Genomic DNA, 26,000 nt, shown 5'->3' with positions numbered 1-26,000 from the left:
CCATCGGATACGAAATGCGCATCCTTTACGAGTTTAGCAATATGGCGGATAGGATTTGCGTGCTGATGGAGCTTCGTACACTACCAGTATGGGACTCCAATAAAAAAGAGAACGATATACATACTTTTTTTTTAAGATATAAAACATTTAAAACATTACATATTTTTCAAATTAAAAACAAAAAAGGATAATAGAGTTCCAAAATATTACAAAAAAATTGAAAAAAATATAGGTTTTATAAATATTAAAATATGAAATTGACATTTAAAAAACCTTTGAAATTCACTCAAAAAACCATAGGTTTCAGGGACGTTATAGTTAGTTGGACATTTGACTCATATAAAACCAGAGAAATTCACCCGTTAAATTTAGTTGAGCTAACTATAACTTGCACGCCCGCAATGCACTGGTCACATATTACATCACTCATGACATGATTTGTGGAAAGACAAACATAGACACTAAAAACATACATTTAAAGAGACATGTGCACCTGATTAGAAACAGCACAATCGAAATATCTAAGCGTTCACAACGATTTGTGAAAAAAATAGCCCATGTTGGTGACTCCAAAATTTTATAGCTATCAATAAATAAATAATGGAAGATAGTACATTTAAGATCAAGGATAAATAACTAGATTATTGATCAAATGGAAAGTAATGGACGACAACCCATTTACTAAACACAGAATGATTCCTAATTAACCAACAGTGAAAATATCATATGTCTTGTCATAATGTACAAGGCGTGCTCCAACCGTGTCTTGAACCATATTGCAATAATCAATATAATAATTCATGATCCCAATAAATATCTAAAAACATACTAAAAATGTGATAGTCATCATAAAATATCATACTGTATTAATATTTTGAGGGTCTTATATATATATATCATCGATATTTCTTTAAAACATGTGCAAAAGAGTGCAAAAAGTGTCAAAGTGTTGAAAATGTAAAAAAAAAAAAAAAGATTTTACCCATAATTAAAAAACACTCAAAAAACGGGGCTTAAGCAGAGGAAAGCCATTTGTGAATTCTCTTCATGGCGGAAAAACCCATATGTGTTAGCTAAGGAAAAATTGCATTGTTCCCCATAATTCTTACCTGATGGCCGAGAAAAAGGGAAATTATTGCCTGTAACCACTGATATATGCGTTAACACAGTGCATATGTGCATGAGAAATGTGTCTGAGCATCATGGGAGGAGAGAGAAGAACATAATGCATAAAGCCCATAGTAGTATCTATCAGAAGTTCAGAGATTAGATACAGACATTGCTCTATAGTTTCATAATCGAGAATGTTTTAAGTACCTTGGTGACCTTTGCTTAAATCGAATATGCACTGATTACAAAAAATTGTGCAGAGCTTCACTAGTGTTCAACCCGTATGGCATGCAAGTATCTAAAATTAGTATAAATGAAGACTCCAGCTGCCGCAACTTTTTTTCCCTGTTACCCCCCAAAAGGAGGATGGAACTGCCCCAATTACTGAGTATGTAAGGTCCTCCAATCTGTTATTGTGTACTGCTTTAAAATGCCGAGCTACTGGATAGTTGTCATCCGAACTGAATCCGATTAAAAACTGGAAGCTTGGTACTGCCAGTGTATTTTAAATGGCAAGTACATTGTAGTTGATATACATCAAAATCGGTTCTACAAGTATTATACAAATTGGGATGTCATTAAAGGCAGTACAATACTCGGACAGGTTCAAACCAAACTCGCGTCATCAGCAGTCCATTGCGGGTGGCGCGAGTTATAGTTATCTCAAGTAACTATAACAGGCACAGTAGGCGTTCCCATGCAAAAAAACACGAAAACACCACTTCCCCATATTTTCAACCACCAGCCAAATCTGCAATGTTATCCAAAAAGCAGCCGATAAGCTGACTTAGCAGTAACATATTAACATCAACCTTTAAATGGTGTAAGGAGGTCGACTATCTACTCTGTTATTTCAACCCAACTCACAGCCACATCTAAAGACCAACACGTAATACAGCTACTGATCATGCAGCTCCGACACCCAACAACGCCACAACACCCAACCCTACCACCATCAGAACCTCGCCCTCAGACCAACCCCCTACTACCACCGAGGCAGCACAAAACAGAACAGCGGGCCTTCCCAAAATGCCATGCCCCTCACCCACACAATAGCTGAATGTTGGGAGATGAGCAACCAACTATATATGAAGGAGGCAAGTCACCCATCACTGATAAAGCAAACAATGCCAAGTGTAACGCTCATGTGCTGCACAAACCTCACTATGCAAAGCACAAACCTCTCCATGTGGAAATATACTATTGATACTTGTAGTGTAGTGCACAGTGGACGCAACCATGTTACCTCAGGCAGTGGGGAAGATCTCGGTCATGTAGCTGTGTTGTCCCCCCTGGAAGTGGAAGCAGAGTGGGCTGCTCCAACGTACGCCACTCCAGCGTAGGAGTATGAATAAATAGACCAGAGCCTAGGCGTGGTTCACTTGTAGGAATTACAACGAGTCTGTCAGAACGGCAGCCCTCACCCTGGCATGTGGCAACCGCCATAATCACGGGCCTCCTCGACACAGGGCCCCTGCGAACCCAGTGGCACAGCACCGCAGACTTATGTCTGTACCGACTACTGCCTTCGATCTACACTATGGACAGCACGGCTCACAATTCAGATGTAGGGGCGATTGCAGATATCGCAGTCCAGTTCTCAAGACACGTTACTCCCAGTGCGGCCCACCCAGACCACGCATCATCGCAGGGTGCGCACACACTGTGTGCTTCAGGTACTACTAGCTCACTGTACCATAAGTCATCACCACGTGGCCTTATCAATGCAGAATTCTTTAGACAAAAAACATTGCTCCCAGTGCGGTCCACCGGGACCACGTCTCATCGCAGGATGCGCACATGCTGAGTACTCCAGGTACCACTAACTGTGCAGCTCAACTCAACACCACGTGGCTGTGCGCCCATCCTGACCGCTGCCTCCGCCCTACACTGGAGTTACATGGTTCACAATTCAACATTAGTAGCGAAGCAAATTGTGTAAGAGACTATAATGGGTTAAAAAGACCAAATGTTCCCAATCTGTGCAGCTCAAGTCAACGTCACCTGCCTGTGGGCATTTGCTGACCGCTGCCTCCGGCCTACACTGTGGAAGACCGGCGACACGTGGTGCCAGCTAACCCTGTTCAACACAAGCCGATCCCACATGTGTAACTGTGTCCTGAGTCCTCAATGGCAGCGACCACAGCACCAAACTCCCTTCGATCACCGAGGGGTATTTCCACATGGAAGACCGGCGACACATGGTGCCACTGAACCTGTACTACGCAAGGTTTGTTTGGGTCACCAACATATGTACGTGGCTGTGGACCCTAGCTCACCGCTACCTCTGCCCTACACTGTGGGTGACCGGCGACAAATAGTACCACTAACCGTCTTCAACACATGCCGATCCCACATGTGGAACTGTGTCCTGAGTCCTGAATGGCAGTGACCCCAACTTGCCAGTGACCACAGCACCAGACTCCCTAATTAATGTGGCGTATTTGCATATCGAAGTCATCAATGTGGAAAGTATTGCAGACGAAAAGATAACGCAAAAGATACATTTTACACAAACTGTTGATTTCCCTTTCCACGTCCAGTAATTTCCAAAGAAAGAGTGAACAGTTTTGTGTCATCACTGGAAAATCACCCAAAAATACTTATAATTTAAAAAGAACAGAAACATCAAAGTACAATAATGATTACAATATGGAGATTATGAAGATGTAAAATGCAGATATGAACATACAATATGATGCACATAACTCAATTGCTGGTTCTCACTATGTCACGTCACGTCATATATTACCAACTCTGAGAAGACAGATTTGAAAGAAATGTGGGAAGAAATTTCACAGAAGAAGACACTTAGGAACAAAATGTACAGCTTTAGTTTGAAGATACTTTTACATCGAGAAATTGAATCCTACCAATGTTCGGATCGATAGATATCTGCAAGTTTATATTCAAAGTCAACAGGAACCATCTGGATAAGTCTAGGTTTCCCTGTGGCACAAAATTGAGTTTTAATATAAATGCTATAAAACCAATTTGTGATGATATAGACTTACGTTTCTTTGTTAGTCAAAAGAACTGTACCGAAAATAACATTTGGATATGTCTAGGTGTTGATCAACAAATGGAAGATAATACGGTTGTGAAGTTTGAAAAAGAAATAACAAAGTTTAAAGAAGTTTCTGGTGAAAATCCCAACTATGTTTATATTTATTGCCGACGTACTCATTATAAAATTCAAAGTAGAAATGTAGATGTACTATCACTAACTCTGTTCTATACAAGTCGATCACACATGTGTAACTGTGTCCTGAGTCCTGAATGGCAGTCACCCCAAGTCCCTGGCAGCGACCACAGCACCCCACTCCCTTCGATCACTGAGGCATATTTTGATATGCAAGGCCAGCGACACGTAGTCCCACTAACCCTCTTTAACACAAGCCGAGCCCACATGTGTAACTGTGTCCTTAATGGCAGTGACCCCAAGTCTGTGGTAGCAACCACAGCAGCATTCTCTCTTTGATCAGTTAGACATATTTCCATATACAACGGCGGCGACATGTGGTGCCAATAACTCTGTTCAACACAAGCTGATCCCACATGTGTAACTGTGTCCTGTGTCCTGAATGGCAGTGACCCCAACTCCATACCACCACACTCCCTTTGATCAGTGAGGGGTATTTCCATATGCAACTACAGACTCCAGTAGGCAAGTAAGTATCACAGTCCAACACCGTACATATTATCCTTTTAGTATCCTTGCTACAAGAACTTTTTTTAATCAGTTATAGCTTTACTAGAATGACTAAATTAATCTTCAAATGAAAACTAAAATGGAATAGCAGTCAACACTGCAGGCAGTACAGCTTGCAATTCCATTTTTAAATGCTAATTTCTAACAACAAGATTGTACTGAGAAAATACAATACTTTGTCAGTGTATTCTATTCTTGTTTCATCTTTTCATCATACGCCTACACTGTACTCACTAGGGCTCCCAATGGAAATTATTTCTTCACTCATTAACTACAGAGTCTACTAGGCAAGTAACTATTATAGGCATCAAATCTACATAATATACTTTTAGTATCCTTTCTTCTTGAACATTTTTTATCTTAGTTATACCTTTAGTACAATCCCCAAATTTATTTTCAAGTACAAACGAATACTCAGCAATCTACACTGCGGGCAGCAGACCTCGCAATTTGAATTTTCGACACGCGGTGCCAACTAACACTGTCCAACTCAAGCCGATCCCACATGTGTAACTGTGTCCTGAGTCCTGAATGGTAGTGACCCCAAGTCCATGGCAGCCACCACAGCAGCAAACTCTCTTTGATCAGTTAGACATATTTCCATATGCAGTGACCCAAAACTTCATGGCAGCGACCACACCACCTCACTCCCTTTGATTAGTGATGAGTATTTTCATATTGATGGCTGGCGACAAGTGGTGTCACTGAACCTGCACTTCGCAAGCCGGTGAGGCCACCAATGTATGCACGTGGCTGTGGACCCTTGCTCACCGCTAGCTCTGGCCTACACTACGATCAGCAGGCATCACAATTCAGATGCAGTTGTAATTCCACATGATGCAGTCCTATAGCCAAGACACATTGCTCCCAGTGCACACCAAGCATCATTACAGGCTCATATACTCTCAATACTTCTGGTGCCACTAATCCTCTTTAACAGAAGCCGATCCCACATGTGTAACTGTGTCCTGAGTCCTGAATGGCAGTGACCCCAAGTCTGAGGCAGCAACCACACAACATACTCCCTTCGATTTGTGAGGCATATTTCGATATGCAAGGCCAGCAACACGTAGTCCCACTAACCCTCTTTAACACAAACCAATCCCACATGTGTAACTGTGTCCTGAATCCTAAATGGCAGTCACTTCAACTTCGTGGCAGCGCCCACTGAACCAGACTCCCTTCAGTCTTATTTGTTGTTCTTTTCTTTAAATAATTTTTTTTATTTGTAAATCTATACATGTCTAATACTCTTCTTTGTCCAACCGCACAGGGACACTTCCGGACCCAAGAAGGTTGTTGGGGGTATGATGGTAATGTAGGAAGAGGGTGCGTTACCTGCTGATGTGGGGAGAGGCAGCGTCAAAGGGGTATTATTCACAGAAAGAACTCTGATATGTTTTCACAAATACCTCGGACAAATGCCAGCTGACGGACTGAATCACAAAATGATTTTTCAATACTTATGTAGTGTGAGTTATGAACAGTTCGCACCCAGGCTTGCAGAGGGACAGCTGCAGCCCGTCCACTCCACTCACAGATGCAGTACTACGAGCCGTCCGCACCATTGTAGCTATCCCTGCCCTGTTCCATCGTACGCCACGCCACGCCACTCAGATTTCGGTCCCGACGATGGCCCCACATACCTATCTGTTGCAGGTGTACTCGCTGTTGGTGTGCAGGTCAGTGGTCTAGTTCTCAACATCTCACGGCCACTCCCTGAGGGCAGGTTTTGCACACACACCACACCCATCTGGCACACGCGTCACAGGCCATATGACCATGCAAATAGATTGACAACGTCACATCCTTTATTGCCGGTGCTGACTAGATGCCGGACGCTCCACGTGTCTCAACCATAAAGAGTCTTTCAAAACTTGCGCAGAAGGTTACTCGCACCCCAATCTGTATAGCCCACCTCCTTGGCGCGGACTTCACATGCACAGGGTTAGTGCCACCCGAAGCTCATGTGGCCATCAGGGGCCTACCACCACGTGGCACAAACTTAACTTCCACAGGATTAGCGGCCCTAAAAGCTGATGTGGTCTCTGCCATTGATGACTCAGGACTCAGCGACATGTGTGAGATCTGCCGGGCTGTGGAGAAGGTGATGTGGTCTCCGCCATTCATGACTCAGGACTCAGTGACATATATGGGATGCGCAGAGTTTTGACGGGCATGTGGAGTGCCCACTGCTGCACACTCCGGTGGCACCAGGTAATTATTTGCTCATGGTTGCGCAGGGGCGGCAGCGTCTCTCTCTCTCTCTCTCTCTCTCTCTCTCTCTCTCTCTCTCTCTCTCTCTCTCTCTCCCCCTCCCTCTCTCTCTCCCCCTCTCTCTATCTCTCTCTCTCTCTCCCTCTCTCTCTCTCTCTCTCTCTCTCTCTCTCTCCCTTCTTTTCCTTCTATCTCTCTAACTCTCTCTTCCTTCTCCCTTTCTCACTCCCTTTCTTTCCTTCCCTCTCTTTTTCTCTCTGGCTTTTTTTTCCCTCTCGTTTTCTCTATGTCTCTCTCCTTTACACACGTCCTTATTTTGTGCTTTATTTTCCAGGCTCTGTCGTCCACATCCAAGGTCCCCACAGCAGTGTTCCACCTTGTTATTTTGTATTTTTTTTGATAAATTTTGTTTATTACTTTATCGTTGATATATGTTAATATAAAAATACATTTTGGAAAAAAAATTAATAACATTTCTGGTTATTTTCTTAAATGCTGTGTAACTCTTTCTTGTTCTTATTACTGTTATTTGATGAAGTCCACCATGGTCTTAAATTTTGGAGGACTTATCGCGGGAATTCTAGGTGATGTCTGCAGTTTTCACCAACTTCTGAATAGTGTGTTAGATTTATCTCAACTTTACTTCCATTAAAGTGCTGATAATGAAATGCAGACTAGCCGTTCCCGTGCAAAAAGACACAAGGTGCACCTTTGCGATTTATTCTAAATACTAAAACCCTGTTTTGAATTGCACTGACGTAGTGGCTGCACTCACAGTGTACACACAAAATCATTTATGAAACCTCATTGTATTTATATTGATTGGGAATCAGGCGTCAGGTGTTGGATCTTGACAAGATACACTGCCCAGTTTGTATATTGTCCTGCACACGCAAAAAATCACATCACAACTTTCACACCAACTGCAATGTGAAACAAATTCCGGCGATAAGCCATGTTAGCACCAGGGATTTTACACCTGCTTTCTGATGGTGTTAAGTAGGATGACTACCTGCACCATGAAAGAGAACACAGCCAAGAGCCACACCAGAACACCCACAGGTACCATAGAATAAATGAGCATGATATACCAATGAGTGCCACAAGACTCTTCGGAACAACTCTGGGACCGCCAACGCCCCCCAAACCTGCATCTGAGCAAGGGTGTCCCTCTGGTCATTGTGTTAGCATGATAGGCACCAGCCCTGCAACATCACAGTGTGCTATCACCTCAGCATTGGCAGTGAGCTTGGACATGTAGCTAAGCACGCATCCTCCTGCATGCACAACCGGCGTGTGCTGGTCCGGAGTACACAGGTCAGCGCAGGGGTGTGCCTATCCAACAACGGGAACGGGGCGTCTCAGACATCTCCGTGTACAGGAAGTGTGGTAAGTGTGTCTCTGTGTTCTGGTGTGGCCTGCCACAAGGGCCGCAGCAATTGATGTTGTAAAGTGGCATGCACCACCTCCAAACGGCACCGTGATGGTGTAGTTGGAATGCAGCAGCACATGCGCAAATAGGCATTACAATGGTGTGCCGTACGAGTGCGCGAGATGCAACAGTGCACCGTACAAAAGTGTGGGAGCTCGTGGAAAGGAAGGAGCAACTGTTTGCAGTCATTAAACATGTTTAATAAATGTATTGGTTAGTGACTAATCTGTGTGAATGTCTGCATCAGTCTGTCAGTTGGTGTGTAAACGGCTGCATGGGTTGGTGAGTAGCTACATGAGTGTCTATATGGGTTATTGATTGGCTGTCTGAATAGCTGTATGGGTGCCTGAGTGTTTGTGTGGGTGGATGGGGGGGTGTGACTCCCTGCATGGATGTGTGAGTGGGTGATTCACTGGGTGTTTGGGTTCAAGAGTGCAAGTGGGAGGGGCTGTATGGATGGGTGAGTGTGAGTATGGCTGTGTTGGTGAGTGAATGGATGTCTCAGTTGTACATGTGTGAGTGACTACATATGTGAAAGGCAGTATATGTGAGCGTTGGAGAATATAAGTGAGAGTGAGTGATTGTGAGAATGGCTGTATGGATGAGTGTGTGCTTGTGTCAGTGATTGTTTAAGAGAGTAAGTATGTGTTAGTATCTGTATCAATAAGTGAGGTGGTGTGTGTATAACTGTATTGGTGAGTAAATGAGAGTGTGATTGACTCTGCATGATTGACAAGGTGTGTGATTAACTATGAGTGAGTTTTGGTGTGTGAGTGTCTGTATGGGTGTATGAGTGCATATGATTGTGACTGCATGTATGAGTGACTATATGGGTGAGTGAGTGGATGTGTGTGTAGACTTAAGAATCAGTGAGTGGGTATGTACTAACTGGTATTGGTGTGTCTATGGTTTCGAGACTGGTAGTTTGTGTCTTTGAGTGGGTGTATCAAACGTTATATTAGTGTGTGAAGAGGTGCATCAAATGATCACATGGATGATGTCATCAGTGAGGCCATCAGTGATGTCATTTGAGATGTCATCAGTGATGACACTGACCATGTCATGAGTGATGTAATATGTGACGTCATCAACAGTGCATTGCAGGGGCGTGAGCTATAGATAGCTCAACTAACTATAACAACCACATTTCTCTGGTTTTGTACAAGTGAAATGTTCATCTAACTATAACATCCCTGAAACCTGTGTTTTTTTCAGTGAATTTCTAATGTTTTCAAATGCTAATTTCTAACTATAACAACCCTGTGACCTATTTTTTCAGTGTTTTTTAAAGGTTTTTTAAATGCTAATTTCTAACTATAACGTCCCTGAAACCTATGTTTTTTTCAGTCAATATATATATATATATATATATATATATATGTATACACACACACATCTACACTCAGATACTCATTCACTGACCAAATCACACAGTTATGCATGTACTCAAAGAATCACTCAGACTGTTATGCACCTACTCACAGACTCACTCAGACACTTATGAAACCACTCACTGACTCAATCAGATATTTATGCATAACTCACAGACACAATCAGGGATTCATGCACAAACTCAGTGATCCACCCAGTGACAGACTTACTAAGGAACTCACAAACTCAGTCAGAGACCTCCTCAGAGGCTCAGATATGCTCTTATAGACGTATCTAGATAGTATTGTACCCAGTGTGATACACAGAATCACTTATATAGTTATGAAGTTTGAATATGCTGATGTCTATTGAATGTCTGCTTTTGCTTTGTATATTTGCAACATATTCGAGAATATTGTTTTTTTTGCAAAAAAAGATATTTTAAAAGAAAATGGACAACATTTTGGGAAATAGGTTGCTCTGGGAAGAGCCTTTTTGTTTATTGTGTGTATATCACAGCTGCACATATGACAGGATGCAGAGATTCTGATGCTTTCATCTGTGAAGTGAACTCCATATCTTCTATAGATTCCATGCAGTTGTATTAACTAAATTTCCCGTCTTTGTCTGTGAACAGAATTCAGCTGACCACTTGTATTTCTGTCTTTGGCACATAACCATTTAGAAGTGGAGTAACAAAACTAACATATGAAAGCCATGTTTTTATTTGCTGCCTTTCACAGTATCAGAGAGTGCAAAGTTGAAAAGGTTGGCATTAATGGTTGCTTTGCATGAGAGCGGTGTGTCATTCTTATGCCTAGTTTCACATTTTCGGATATGCTTGAATTTGCCCAATAAGGGCAAAAAAACTATTTGACCAATAAACTTAATCTTCTGGTATGTGAATTAGATTGTTTGAAAAGGTATATGTGTATGTGAGGTTGATAAAAGTGAGTATGACATATAGAAAAGTATTGTAACTTTATGAGATGATCTCTGAGTGGTTGTGTGAGTGTTTTTATATATCATATTATTAATGGGTGAGTAAGGCTCTTTCTGGGTGTGTGAATATGTAACAGTTTGTCTGAGGTTCAGACTAACTATTTGAGAAGTTGCTTAACAATGTGTTGCCCTTGAACACATGCACATATATTGTTGTTTTACTGCATGCTCTAGTTGGTATAACAAAAACTGCTTGCTAAGCATTACATATATACTTAAAAATGTACTAGAAGCTCTTCAAAATTGTACATATCCATACATGATGTGCTGCTCAGAAAAGATGATTTCATTGAACACTTGGACTTGTAATCCTATTTATTCCATTTGAAAACAGGACTACAAGACATTGAATTACAAGGAAAAAAACATGCACTGGAGCAATACATAACACATGAACCTGTGAAACTTGCCAGCTATTTATTTGATACCCTTTAGGGTGGGTGTTGGTAAGTTATGGGGCAAGTTTGTATGTGCTTAGATGGTAAGACATGCCCTTTTATGTAATACTGAGTCAAATGTGTAGTTTGAGCCTCCTACGCATAGCTAAATATGCAGTGTTTCAAATACGGTGCACGTTTCATACATATGTTGAAATTATTACTCATCTATTCTGTGAGTAGAGTCTCAGAGGTATGTAGATATTCAGCTAGATACCTATACAGAACTTATGTATGCAGCAGTAATTACATATAACTCATTCCTATGGTAGACTGTAAGTAGGCTACAGGACAGAATGCTTTGCACTTAAATGTAGTTTTAGTTTTACTAAGTTATATGTGTACTTATAAATGTATATGTCCAGACATAAATGCAGTATTCCACCCATACTGCAAATCACTAACCCATAAAAAAAATAGACAGCCACTCACCCACCGAATCCAAGAAAGCCAGATACAAGGCCTGGGCAGTAAATTCTGTTCCGCTCGTGGAATTTGCGTAATTTGGATAATTTCGCATTCTGCGGAGAACACGGAAAATTCTGCATTCCGCGGCTTCGCGGAATTTTTTTGCTTGTTTGCCTTCTCAAAATGAATGTTTGTGAGATATTTCCCCCCGAGCACGCAAACAGCGATCGCGAACAGGAAAAAAGCATTGCGAACAAGCAATTACGCGTATTCGCGGAATTTCTGCGTGTTCGCGGAGATTTTTTACCGTTTCGCAGAGCTTTGCGTAGCGCGACTATGCAAATTCCGCCCACCCCTAGCGCAGAGACAGTCACATGCCGATACAGCACTCATGTATCCAGCAGTAACGCACAATTATATACCCCAGTACTCACTAGCACAGCCTGTAAGCAATCCACACAGCCAGTTACATACACATATATAGACCCATAGACATATTAGGACATCTAGTCAAATAGCTACATAGTAATTTACCCGTCCAGTGACACACCTAGAGGGAATGATACACTTATTTAGATATGTACTCCAGTACTTACACTCCTAATCACCCATGCAGACAAGTAGTCGTTTACACATGTGCTACTTCAGAAACTATGTGTGCAGATTTACTGGTAGCTCAGGTTGTAGTTAAAACTCCTTGCCAAGCCATAAACATCCTTTTTCCTAAATATAAGTTATACTAAAGTCAGGGTGTATGCAGGCCATAGTTTGCATGCTGGCACTTGAAGACTTCTTCATTCCATTATAAATGAACCCTACAAGTCAGAAAATTCATAGTAAAAAGATGGGAGTGGAACTTTATATCATGCGTCAACATGTGAAACCTGCATGTCATAGGGTAGATTTGAATGTGCTTAGATAGTAAGTCATGGCGGTTTAAGTCATACTTAGTAACAAATGTGTTTAGATACCCATACGCATAATTAAATATGCAGTGTTTCATCTAGACCACAAGTTATATACAGAAGTAGAAAGCCTTTTATATTCACCTAGTCTGTGAGAGACAGACAAAGCTATGTATATATTCAGTATGCTAGGTGTGTGAGAGCCCTAGTTCCGACAAGGGGAGCTCCCCTTACTGGCATTCACGTAGTGGTCGCTATTGACACACCACACCCCAGTCCCCCCCTACTCCTACATTCAACACAGAGGAACTTCGTACCCTTGTTTGTATACTAGTCCGCGTGGGGTATGTATGCTGGACCTCAGTAAACTCTCCCCTTAGTCCCTCCTTTTGTTCAAAAGTGTTAGCACGGGTTACACCCGTGGGACATTACACTAGGTTATCAGCAGATCACTTTTGGATCGAGACTGGCCCAATCTTGCTTGCTCTACACTTCTGAACAGCAATGGATCAACATCAAGGATTGAGCTTTGGCAATGATGTAGTCACAGACATTTTAAACAGAACTCCTTCCATCTTGGGCACTGATGGTAGTTTAGCATCTGGTTCTTGCGAGAAATGCGCATGCGCGGGCGTCCGTGCATGCGCATTTGTCAGAAGATGTTTGAAATGGAAGAGGGAGCCCCGGAGAGGCCGCGTTTCAGGTAAGTTTCTTTAATTTAGTATTTATTGTAAATGCGGGGGTTTGATTTAAAAGGAGGGCGGGCGGGAGGCGGGTGGCAGCGGCAGGCAGCTACGCTTCGCCCTGGGTGTGCGTAGCGCTAGCCTGCTTCGCCTACTTCGAAAACTGCGAAGCAGGCAGCGCTACGGACACTACGTGGGCGAAGCGTAGTGTCTCGCCCAGGGTTACCCTAGACACCTTTAAGACCAAAAGGGTTTGCTTGTAGTCGTTCTCTAAGTGTCCGGAACTTGTAATTTTCCAACCGCGACTTTCCCCATAGAAGTTAACGGCGATTCGCGCTTGTGTTCTAAGACTGCATGCGTCCCCCGTGGGTCTGCTACGTCACTACCTTGGGTGGTTCCTTGGGGCCCACACGCTTCTAAAGACTCTAGGCCTTGTGTCTAGTTCAGTCGCGGTTCGTATACCACTTTATTGGTATATGGTTTGGTACGCCCCTAGGGCCCAAACGTGTATTTGTGCTTTTACTGTTGAATACTGACTTGTAACTTAAGTACTTCTCTCTCCAGCCTCATAAAGAGACAAGAGGGGTGTGTTTTATCTTAAATACATATATTTTGAATATATACCTGGTGTGGTTGTCCTTTCATTTGGTCATTCAAGAGATTATAGACTGGTAAAACAAGCTGCTTTACATTCCTTCAAGACCTATCCTGAAGGCTGCTCTCCATAGCTACCACTAGGATAGCTTTCAATAAAGGTTGTCTTTAACCTATCACCATAAGGGGTTGCTTGGACTGGTAGAAGGTGCCCACTTTAATTAATGGACAGCATATACCAGGCCAACTTCTCACAACTACGATGCAGAATGCATCCGTCAACTCTCTAATGAGAGATACTACACTCCTATCACAACAGACCCACCACATGTCTGTCAACCAGAATTTCCACACTGATTTATGAGGCAGAGTCCAATGGTTGGATTAGCCGTAAGGAAGCAGATTTTCTAATCGCAAAGGAACCAAGGATCCCCTATTTTTACACCCTGCCAAAAATACATAAGGGCTTCTCACCGGTTCCTGGTAGCCCGATCGTTTCTGGGATTGGCTCCATTCTTGAGCCACTCTCCTTCTGTGACCACTTTCTACAACCGATTGTGAGAGAAACACCCTCTTTTGTAAGAGACACTACTGACATCCTTAAGATTATCGAGGAAACATCTAACCCTGAAGATATTGACCTCCTCGTCACCCTTGATGTGGAGGCTCTTTATACGAATATTCCCCAGAGAGCCACCCTGGCAGTTGTGGAAACCGCTCTGAACACTATGGAATGGTCATCACCCACCCCCATTGCATTCATAATGGAATGCGCTACCCTGACTCTGACAGAAAACTTCTTTGAATTTAAACAACAGCTATTACACCAGAGTCAGGGTGCATCTATGGGGAGCACTTTTACTCCAAGCCTAGCGTGCCTGTACATGGCGGCTTTTGAAAGGGACACAATCCAGAACACTGCTAATCCACACCACAATAATCTGAAATTATGGAAACGCTTCATTGACGATATTTTGGTGTTCTGGCATGGTACTAGAACTACCTGTGAGGAATTTGTGAGGTGGATCAATGACCAAAATGATTACCTCAATTTCTCCCACACCATCTCTGACGTCACCGTACCTTTCCTGGACATTAACATCACACTCAGTGCAGGTACCATTAACACTATACAAAAAACCCACTGATCGCAATAGTTTTCTCTTGTACAAAAGCCATCACCCCAAAGCGCTAAGATATAACCTTCTGTTTGGGCAATTCTTGCGTATCAGACATAATTGTAAATTGGTCACTGATTACAAAAGAGAAGCTGATACCCTGGCATCTAATCTCTACGCAAGGGGCTACCCACAAAAACAAGTGAGGAACTCATTGAAGAGAGTAAGGAACAACCCTAGAGAGACTCTTCTTGAGGTACACCAGAAACCTACCACAGGCACTCTAATGCGTGTGACATCGTTCACCCCAGATTCTACACGAATCAAGAAAATCTTCTTAAAACACTGGCACATTTTGAACACAGGTGAACTACAACTAGCGAAACCTAGGTTTGCATACAAAAGAGTCCACAACCAGAAGGACACCTTGATACATACAAGACCAGGGAGAAACGACACTGACACACAGAGGACACTGTGGGGCCTTCCGGCGGTTACTGGACATTACCCATGTGGCTCCTGCACGGTCTATCCACTTACCATCACATCTAAAGAAATATCCCTGTTGTCCAATTTTAGATGGACCTTGAAGAGACACACGAATTGTAACACCAAACAATGCATCTATTTGTTAATCTGCCCTTGTGGTCTTAAATACATAAACATGACCATGCGACCTATGAAGGTCCGAATAACCGAACATAAAAGCAACATTCGGTGCCAAAAGGTCAGTACGAAACAGTACACACACTTCAAGGACGCACAACACACCGCAGAAACACTACGCTGGATAGTGTTAGAAACCTACCCACAGATTACCAAGACTGCATTGTTCAAAGCTGAGCAAAGATGGGTCTATAGACTCTCCACACACACCACTGGACTCAATGACGATATACCATGGGGCTCACTGACTTGAATCAACAATAGTAGGAGCCTTGCTTATCTTGTCCACATGATGTAGTTATGCCAGTGATACCAGTAACTCCACTGACAGCCACTATGTTGATTGATTGTGGGGGTGGTTATTTGGCCATTACAATGATTATAGTCACCATTGTATACATGGTTATATCATGCAGAATGATTGGTGGACATTCACTATGATGAGACACAGCCAATGGTCACCTGGCTTATTAACATTTATTGTTCCCAATGACTCTAACAGAAGTGTGCCCACATTATGAGAAGGCTGCTATGCAGCATTACAAATCGAGTACATGATTCAGTATAGCCATCAATGTCCTCGACTTTTCATCACCACACACTTATTCCCCTCACCGCTTTTACTACTAGTACCAACAAGCGGATCTCCTCATGTAGTTGCCTCAATCCTGATACAATCCTGGTACATTCCAATATGGCCGCCACACTGACTAGCATTTTCACCAGCACGTAATACTCTGTAGCTGGCAATCACGCGCTACTACTGTGCCACGTGATTTCACCATTAGCTTTGGGCCCCACGTGACCACACCTGACGTGACTCTTTTAAACTAGGCAGTTTACCTTCCCAATAAAGGTTTGTTAAGGACTAACTGATCTATTTTAGACTAACTCACTTCACATCTACACTTACTAGGCCCCTCACCCCCACTGCACCCTCCAGCAGAAACAAAAGATCCCCGTTAAAAAGCCCCGGTTTGGGTGCCCATCAGGAATTGCAGAGCCGACCTGACGAGGGGCAGGCTCATATGATGAAGCATGACACCTAGCCTGCTAGGTGTGTGAGAGCCCTAGTTCCGACAAGGGGAGCTCCCCTTACTGGCATACACATAGTGGTCTCTATTGACACACCACACCCCAGTCCCCCCCCCACTCCTTCCTTTAACACAGAGGAACTTCGTACCCTATGACATGCATGTTTTCAAAAGTCCTTCTCTCACCCAGTCACACAGCAACAGAGGCACTTATACATTCACTCAAGTACTCAGAAACTAGTTATGTATCCAGTAGTATCAAAGGCAGTTAAATAAATATTTATATACCCCTGTTTTCACCAACACAGGCACTGATCCATTAGTTCAGCCACTTACATACACATTGAGAGTGACATGGAGATAGTAACACAGACAGTCATGTACCAGCAACCTTATTAATCATCTTATGGCACTCGTACAGGTGGACTCCCACACTCCCTCAGATATGTAGCCAAGTACTGACACAACCTAGTCACATACAGGCAAGTAGTCCTTTAAACATGGATCAGGCCTACTACTGCAGAGCCTGGCTGTGCACTTTTACTGATAGCTCAACTTGGCATGAAAAAGCCCTTTGTCAAGTCTTAAACCCACCTTTTAGCACAAACAACTCAGCTCTGAGATAGGCTGTAGGTATGCCATAAAGCACAGTGCAATGTGCTTAAAAGGTAAGAGATGTTGTTTTGAGTTTCTCTGAGTTACTTGTGCACATGCAGACCCCTATGCCAAGTGCTGCATAGAGTACACAACCCATAATGCAACAGGAAAATATGTTTTCAATAGCATAGAGCTTCCCTTTCACCCAGTCACATAGCAATAGAGGCATTTACACATTCACTCAGAAACGAGTTATGTATCCAGCAGTATCAAAGGCTGTTGCAGACACAATTATATACCCCTGTATTCACCAAACCAAGCACTGAGCTATTTGTTCAGCCACTTACATGCACGTTTAGAGAGCCATAGAGTTACAAAACCAGTCATATACTGGCATACTAACTTAAACATGTGATGACACTCTTGCATGTGGACTCCTACACTCACTCAGATAAGTAGTCAAGTACTGACACAAGCTATTCACCCATCCATGAACTCCTTTAAACATGGTCAGGCCTACTACTGCAGAGCCTTTCTGTGCAAGTTCACTGCCAGCTCAAAGCCCTTCTACAACTCTTAAGCCCACCATTAGTACATGTAACTCAAATCTGAGATAGGCTGTACTTATGCCATAAAGCACAGTGCTTTGTGCTTAAAAAATAAGAGATGTCCTTTTGAGTTCCACCAAGTTACTAATGCCCTTACAGATCCATATACAAAGTACTATATAGAGTATGCCACCAATAATGCAACTGTAATATATGTTTTTAAAACCATAAAGCCTCTCTCTTACCTAGTCACATAGTGACAGAAGCACTTATACTTTCACTAACATACTCAGAAACTAGTTATAAATACAGTAGCATCAAAGGCAGTTACAGACACACTTGAATACCCCTGTATTCACCAACACATTCACTTACCTATTTGTTCAGCCACTTACATACACATTGAGAGAGAAATAGAGTTACTAAAATAGACAGTAGTATACCGGCATACTTGCTTAAACAACTGATGACACTCCTACAGGTGGACTCCTGCAATCATTCAGATATGTAGTCAAGCACTGAAACAACCTACTCAACCATCCAGATAAGTAGTGCTTTAAACATGGGTTAGGCCTACTACTGCAGAGCATGTCGGTGTAATTTTACTGCCAGCTTGACTTGGCATGAAAAAGCCATTCACCATATCTTAAACCCATCTTGTAGTACATATATCTCACCACTATCTCACCACTAAGATATGCTGTAGGTGTGCCATAAAGTGTAGTACGTTGTAATTAAAAGGAAAGCGATGTCCTTTTGAGTTAGACTAAGCTACTCATTCACTTGCAGACCACTATAAGAAACACGTGTTGGCTGTTTTGTACGCTGGGATTTACTCTGAAAATCAATAAAAAGAACGTTTTCTACAGAAGATTCTTGTGGACTACCCTTTATGTCCTGCACATTATTGGACTTTTCTTCTATAACTTCAAGTTTGCTTGGATTGACTTCTTTAGTTTGGATTAACATATATCCACAATACTGTCTCTTCTTTTGGACTAACTTCAACTCATGATGGGTGTGCTGCATTAGCTTTTTATTTGATTCCCATGATAAAGCATTGATCAATCAGTTGATGTAGAATATCAGAAACAGAAATGTTGAAGCACAAGTTGTTGTTAGCAGAGTAACATTATTTTTGGATCCATCCTTATACATTTGGCTCGGCCACATATATATTTACATTTGGCCTTATGTACTCTTTAGATGCAGTATTACCAATGGGATACAGTAAACTAAAGGTATAAAAGGTGCACTTATTGTGTGTTTTTTATATAAATGCGTGTGGATATTAATGTTTTTCCTAATCAGAAATATCTGGATTACTGATATTAATCCTCTATATGTTTAGATGCTAAGGTGTTTCACTAAAATGCATTCAATGCAGTGTATTCGCTGGTGATTAGAGGGAATGAATATTACGTTTGTTTCATGCTTTCTTTTTAAAGTGTGACCAGTTGTCATTTCCGTTTAATATTACATGTAATAGTTTATTGTGCTGTATATAAAAGCTCAGTATAAAATAGCTTAATTTTCCTTATTAGAGATTTGATTTATTTGATTATATGTAGGTTGTACAATTAATGTGCATTCAAAGAAAACTGTTAAGTTAGCATGAGTGTGGGCTTTAAGATTACATTCGAGACATTTAATACTAATGTGAAAGGTTTTTTTTTCATGTTTTCTCCTCTGTAGGTGCAGAACAAAGGCATTCATTAGTTAGTAAAAAGCACATTGTATTTCAGAGATAATGAGGCAAAGAAGAACTGGCAAGGTCAAATAATTTTAATGAAGAGCAAAGGGAGTGTTACCTGTTTGTACTATCTGAGGAAGGAAGGAATCCAAGGAAGCTTCGGAAGAGGAGACTGCAACATAATGGTAGTGTTAAAGGTGCCAATCTTATTTCTGAGGACTGGAAAAGTACTGTGATGTGCATGAGGCCATATTTCTCGATTATTCCTTGTGTATTTTAATTAGTGAACCCACCTGGGGTTTGGTTAGATTGGTACAGACCTCTCTGGACAGCTCTGATTGTGTGGCTTCATGTTATACATGAGTCCTTATCAATAGAACTTTTACTGAGTTACTAATGTTGACACCTTTCTTGCTTCCTTGGTTTAATAGTGTTTCCCTAGCCTTAGTTTAGTGTAGGGTTGTGTAGATGTTGCAAATCTTTTCCATGGATGGGGAGAAGGATCAAAACCATTTGTTTAGTTATCAAGGGGCATATGCATCAAAACTTAATTTTGTGATTCTCAAATAGTGATTATTACCGAATCGCAATTTGGTAATCGCAAATGTCATTGCATGTAAAAATTCGCAATTTTTTTGCGGATTTGTATAATTCGCAATCGCTATTAGTGATTTCATAAACGAGAATCACATTTTTGAGAATACACTATTAGATAATTGCTAAAAGCGAATCGGAGAATCTGATGCAGCATGATGATGTCACAATCAGGAAGTGAGCAACCCAATGCTGTTACCCGTGTACTGAGAGGGAGGAGGAGGAGGCAGACTGCAGGAGAACAGCACTAAGAAGCCATTTGGGACAGATGAACTTGTGCAATTATTACGTTCAGTGAAATCCTCATAGAGGAAGTTGTGAAGAGCCATGAAAAATGTTTTGGAAAACAGTCACTGCAGGCCCCAGAGTCAGAAAAATAAAATTACGCTGGGACTACAATCACAAATCAGCACAGCGAGGATAACACAGTGCTCCATTCTAGATCTGCGCAAGCGGTGGTATGACCTGCGGAGCTGGGCCAAGGAAACAGGAGGGGGGCCATCCAGACAAACAGCCCCCACCGCATTAGAGGACCTGGTGGAGTGACGTTGATTAATTCCTCTGCACCGCCCAGTACTTCCCAAGGTAAGATGCATGCAAATGACCATACAATGCTAGAATTACAAAACATACTCTGTAAGTCAGATCCGGGTTAGTGTAGCGAATAGTACTCCAGTCCATATTTTACTTGTGACACACAAATTCATAATGAGAATAGCAGTCAGCAACTCCAAATGGAAAGTCAAGTGGTTAGTAAACCAGCAGAGGTGCAATCAATTGTGACAAGCAATTTTAATCTCAACACACAGTGTGTTAAGAAATAACTTTATATAACAATACTAAGTGCAAGTTGAAATACATGTCCAATTTTGCAAACTGAAATTGCACTGTTTCACATCACAGATGCACCTGCACAGGAGTCAGATGACAGTGAAGGCCATGCACCCATGGAGACAGAGCCACAGTCAGGAGAAGACATCATAGTGTCACCGTCATCCACAACACCTGTACCCACAAGACGCAGGATCAAAGTGCCACCATTTCCTGCATTTAAAATGGAAGAGGAGAGCCAACCTAACCCTTCCAACAGCACAGTCTGGGCAGACATCCACATCAAGACCACGTGTCCAAGTGGACCATATAAATATCTTCATCAGGAGGCACAGGGCAGGTGCACAAATGAGAGCTGAGGAAGGTGACAGATCAATAAACTTTGGTGGGCTGGAGAACGCGATGTTCAGGGCACAGCGGTGATGTGGCCAGGGGACTGATACAGGTCATCAATGATGTGGAGCAATTGCAAACTACTTCAGTTGCTGCCAGTAGTGTCATGGATGAAGGGGATAGTGAGGATGCCTCCAGCTTCAGTAGGAACATGGTACCAGGGACCGAATGCAGGAGTTGCAGCACAAGGAATTCTCCAACATCAGAGTGCTCTAACAGGGATGTGTCATAGCACCCTGAACCATCAATGGGACTGCGTGGCTGCCGAAAATAGTGTGGACCTGAGCACAGGATTTCCATTTGGTGAGGTAACCATTATCCGAATTTTTCTGGGCTGATTACCATGGAAAAGTTATTCTGTTGCATTCAGACTTACAAATTGCAAGTTTATGCTTGGTATTTGTGCATTAACACAACCTGAACTATTTTTCTGAAAATAAATCAAAATGGCATTGAAGCCATGTAGTGTCTTGTTTCATCATTACCAACCTAAAACATAATTCTGTGTTATTTCTCAACGTTGCTGTCTTCCCTCTGCTGTACTCGATGGGCTTGCTACTTGTTGAGGCTGTAATGGCTCTTCATGTTCATCGGGTTCACTATCCGAGATTTCCAAGGGGACGGCTCTAGCAGTTGCAATGTTGTGCAACATGGCACGAGTGGCAACAATTTTACAAGTGTCTGGCCTATACTGCAATGCCCCGCCAGTTTTATTTAGGCAGTGGAAGCGACTTTTCAGTAGTTCAAAGGTCCTCTCAATCACATTGCACATTGATATGTGTGCTGCATTGAGTCGCTGTTCACTTGATGTATTTGGATTGAGGTATGGTGTCAATATGAATGAGCGCACAGCAAATGCGCTGTCACCTATGGGGTACAAGGCAATAGATTACTCACTGCTATGTCTCACAATGACCAGAGATTCAGCATAACAGCGTTACATGTGTTTACCAAGCAGGTATCCTTCTCCAAATTCACCCCCAAGAGGCGTGAATGTATGCCACTGTGTCTGAAGATGTAGGAATCATGCGTATTACCTGCGGATCTTGCCACTATGTCAGTGATGATCTTCTTTGTATTGCATATGACTTGAATATTCAGTGAATGATATGACTTCCTATTCATGTAAATGTACTCATTCACTGAGGGGGGACATAAAGCTGCATGCATCCCATCAACGCAACCAGTTACATGGGGCATGTGGGATATCTGGTAAAAGTAAAAGTGGTAAGGACTTGCACTGCTTCTATTTATTGCGTGATTTGATTAAAGTTTCTTGTGCCTCCTGGGTGTCATTCTCCGAACAGAATGATATTTTATGAAACAAGGTTGCACCCCCACTGCCTGTGGGGTGTGTCCCCAGGGCTACAAATAGCCTCCTACTGGAGGTTGTTTTATCTCCAAACTGTTTAAGTAATCCTTTTGTTGAATAAATGTTCGACCAAATGTTTCAATTCATGCGTTTTTATTTTAATCCTTGTAAAAATCACTGTAGTTTATTGTCACTGCGGTTCATTCTTAAACAAGACCTTTTCAATTCCCAATGCATTTCGGCCTATGTGTGGCCTTCATCTGGGGATAATCTGTAACAACAATTAAATACCATTCACCATACACGAAGTTTGCAATAAACTAGCATCTGTAAACATATACTCTTTAAACAACTCATTGTTTCTGATTGAGACTTTATCTACAATTACACCTCTATGAACGATTGGTTTAATTGATTAAGTAATGTATGTGTTATTGTCGAATGACTTCTGGTGGTATATCACGTTCTATGTGCAAGGATTGTTAATGTGGCAATTGTTTTCGGCTCGGGATTGATGAATTCTTAATTACACTGTGGATATTATACGTGGTGGTACGTGTGGTGAGTCCCCTAAACAATCTATTAACGTGTGGTGGTTAGTTGCCTCGGTACCTCGACTCTCTACATGTTTTAGGTGTTGATTAACCATAAGTACTATTGAAGCTTCTAGCGGTGCTGGCGTTAATGTGTTCGACCCAAGAATTCCTATACGGTCGTCACTGTTTGATAAAAAAGATTAACAAGCGATCTCATATATGGCTACAAGTGGTGTCTACACATTCTGGATTCTATTCAAAGCTTCTAGCAATACTTGCATTAAGATATTTAGCCCCAAAATTCTTACGTAGTCGCGAATGTTCGATAAACAAGATTGACGCACGATCTCTTGTAAAAAAGTGGTCCTACGAGTTATGAATGTGAGTTAACTATGAAGCTTCCAGCAATGCTTGCGTGTAAATGTTTAGCCCAAGTATTCTTATGTAGTCGTAGTGTTCAATAAAAACGAAAACGACCTCTTGTATAGCTAAATGCGGTCCAATAGGTAAACTGGAAAAGTCCTCGCCCTTTTTAAACGCCTAGCGTTAGTATTAAACTATACTGCACTTAGCATGCTTAGCTTAACTGACGCGCTATTGCGATCTATGTCCGTTTCGGTTTCAACACTTACTTCAAAGGTTTGGCTCTAGCGACAGTCGAGGTACCGAGGCAACTAACCACCACACGTTAATGGATTGTTTAGGGGACACACTACACGTACCACCACGTATAATATCCACAGTGTAATTAAGAATTCATCAATCCTGAGTCGAAAACAATAGCCACATTAACCACCCTTCCACGTAGAACGTGATGTACCACCAGAAGTCATTCGACAATAATACATACATTACCTAATCAATTAAACCAATCGTTCATAGAGATGTAATTGTAGATAAAGTCTCAATCAGAAACAATGAGTTGTTTAAAGAGTATATGTTTACAGATGCTAGTTTTTGCAAACTTCATGTATGGTGAATGGTATTTAATTGTTGTTACAGATTATCCCCAGATGAAGGCAACACATAGGCCGAAATGCATTGGGAATTGAAAAGTTCTTGTTTAAGAATGAACTGCAGTGAGAATAAACTACAGTGATTTTTACAAGGATTAAAATAAAAACGCATGAATTGAAACATTTGGTCGAACATTTATTCAACAAATGGATTACTTAAACAGTTTGGAGATAAAACAACCTCCAGTAGGAGGCTATTTGTAGCCCTGGGGACACACCCTACAGGCAGTGGGGGTGCAACCTTGTTTCCTGCAATTCCTGTGGTGGTGTTACATCCTCAGCAACATAGCGTCCAGGAGTGCATTAAAGAAATGCAATAGTGCACTTTTGAAAACACCGCCTGCTGCAGGTATTACCCCCTAGAAGCTACCTGAGGCTAGGAGGTGCAGTGAACATAAGACCTGCACATGGTTGGGAATGGCATGTGTTCTGCGAGTCTGACGCTCTAGTAGTGGATATAATTCAGCTATCAACCTATATTTCTCAATAATCTCTTCCTCTGTCTGGCCAAATAATGTAATGCGCAATATAAAAATGCGTTGCTGTAGCCTCCTTCTTCTCTTTGCTACTGCTTGTATTCTCATCCTCATCGCCATGACATACACTGCGGCCATTGTGAAACAATTTAAGGCCTTTTGGGGCTGTTTAAACAGTTTTCACCTGGCTAATACCATGTGCAAAATTGCGAATCCTAGCATAATTGCAATTTGAGAATGTTTGATGCATAGGTTTGCGATTACGTAATAGCGAATTTGCAAAATACGGAATCGGTATTTCATGATCGCAAAATTGGGATTCGCAAATTTAGCGTATTTTCAACATATTCCGTGATTTTCAATGATGCATTAGTGTTATTTTGTGATCGCAAACGGCTGAATATTGCGATTCACACTGTTTGCGATTGCAAAATTGCTTGGTGCATGTGCCCCCAAATCCTTTTCCTTATCTTTTGTATTGCAGCCACAGAAATTCTTCGCTGTTGAGGACCAATATAGTACAACACTTTTGTCTTTCTTTCGTAATCTTGTATTTCTTTACCATGTTCTTGAGATCTAAATATATCATTCTGGCTTTGACTTTTTAATAAACCTTTTATCTTTGAGTTATTTTGTGGTCATAATGATAACACTACATCTTAATATTTAAAATTGAGCCCTTTTCCTCTCAGGCTATTATCAGGTCTATTGACAATCATTAAATAGAAAGAAATGGCCCAGAGATTTCTAATTAGTAAAAGATCTCACTTTAAAAAAAGTTACATGGATTGCCAAACATTCTCAGTTTATGTCTCAGCTCATCATGTGAGTTGAGTCCAATGCAAAATATCGCACAAGTGATAAGATGGATGGAGAACGGAGGACAAGGTGTGGCCCAGACAGTATAGGAAGGAACAAAAGTGACAAAATAAGGGCACACTTGGAAAAGACAGAGGGTGCTTCTAGTGTAGTAGTAAGGGTCATTTTGTGGCAAACAAGTGTTTGAAACACACCAAAGGTGATGGGAGGAAGGCTCGCAAATTGTCTAACCCCTGGCAATTGCTCAGGGCAGCATCCCAACCAGTCATTCTTTTTCTCACCGTGCCAACTCATTTTGGACCCAGCCATATGCAAATCAGTCTTGACCCTTCTCTTTATGGCAAAAGTCCAGCCCGAGTTGCCAGGTCCTCCTAAACCAGAACACAAGCAACCCAGAAATGGTTTCACTCTAGTCATGGGCTCACCAGTGGGTGCAGTTTGGTTCCAGTGGAACAGTGAGTACAGGACCCATGTCTGGCATACCCATGACACATAG

The sequence above is a fragment of the Triturus cristatus genome, chromosome 8, assembly GCF_964204655.1.
Source record: "Triturus cristatus chromosome 8, aTriCri1.1, whole genome shotgun sequence".
Lineage (NCBI taxonomy): Eukaryota > Metazoa > Chordata > Amphibia > Caudata > Salamandridae > Triturus > Triturus cristatus.
The sequence above is the reverse complement of the archived record's forward strand: the minus strand, read 5'-3'. Positions refer to the sequence as shown.